This window comes from Buceros rhinoceros, unplaced genomic scaffold, assembly GCF_000710305.1.
Source record: "Buceros rhinoceros silvestris isolate BGI_N320 unplaced genomic scaffold, ASM71030v1 scaffold22416, whole genome shotgun sequence".
Classification (NCBI taxonomy): Eukaryota; Metazoa; Chordata; class Aves; order Bucerotiformes; family Bucerotidae; genus Buceros; species Buceros rhinoceros.
The window spans coordinates 11555-12737 of NW_010416187.1; the positions used below are offsets into that span (position 1 = coordinate 11555).

Here is a 1183-nt window from a genome sequence, read left to right on the forward strand (position 1 = left end):
GTGGGTATGGGTGCGTGGGCAGGTCTTGGTGCAGGAGATGCTGCCCCAGATGCTGCTTCCACCGCTGGGTACCCGGGGAGCAAACGCCAGGGCACCGGGGAGCGTGGCCCTCCTGTGCTCCAGGAGTGAGCCTCAGTCGGGAGTTTCTCACTCAAAAATGCACTTTCCTGGAGACTGCGGTGTGTGGAAGTCAAAAAAGCAGAGATGAAACTGTGGGGAGCAGGGGCACGCCGAGGGACAAGCTCTGGGGCCATGCAGGGCTGGCACCAACGGACACAGGGGGTCTCCAAGAGGACGAGGCTGAGCCTCTGGTCTGTAGAGGGTGAACTTGTCCTGGAGGACTGTTTGTTTAACACCCCATCCAGGGCACCTCCTCCTCCCTCACGCTCCTAGGCAGGATGCTACCTCAGAGCACGGGTCACAGCCATGACACAGGGTCTGCCCAACGTGCCACGGAGCCCCTTCTATCACCAGTGTCTCCTGAGGGTTTTCAGGAGTTAAAATGACATCACCCACAGCTCCGAACCTGCACCGGCTGCGCTGGGTACTGCAGCTACTGCCTTCCTCTGCAGTCCTGAGAGACTGAGACACTGACCTTCCCGGTACTGACACCACGGGTGTCTTCAGCCAGAGCGGTCCAGCTGGGATTGCCTCTGCTGTCACCCACGAGGACCTCCTGGAGGTTTTGCCACACAGAGACAAGCTTTCCCCCTCCACACCAGCTCTGCCTGGCTCCCAGAGGAGGAGGAGGAAGGGAAGGGGGAAGGCAGGTATTGCTGACAACAGAGGAGAGGGGGTCAGGCATGGAGAGCACCTCCAGAAACAGGCGTTGTCCGAAGCCTGGAGGACGGACACACGCTTGCGTGTGAGACCAGAGCTCCCAGGGAGCTCGGTGGGAACCATTTTTGTTTCTGCACCTGCTCTGATTTTCATTTGTGATCCTGTTCACCATCTGCGAGCGCTCCTTCGAGATGGGACTCTGCCCCCGACTGCGTGAATCAGAAGCCAGCCCCCGCTCAGACCCGGTCCCTTGGGGGGCTGGTGGTGCCTGCACCCAGACCCTGCTGTACTTACAGCGTCAGCTGCGAGCGGGTGCTCTGGGGGTGGCTGTCGCTACCCACAAATGGTAAAACGTCACCGGGATGCTGAGCTGCCAGTGGCGTGGGGCGGCTTACTGGGGTGC

At 60.6% G+C, this 1183-nt stretch overlaps 1 protein-coding gene across 1 annotated transcript in view; it reads left to right on the plus strand.

The window, feature by feature from the left end:
• Positions 1 to 1183, plus strand: part of SYNGR3 (synaptogyrin 3) — a gene marked incomplete at its 5' end in the record, with an annotated part of 9546 nt that overhangs the window by 925 nt on the left and 7438 nt on the right. The gene's annotated exons all lie outside the window — the stretch shown is intronic.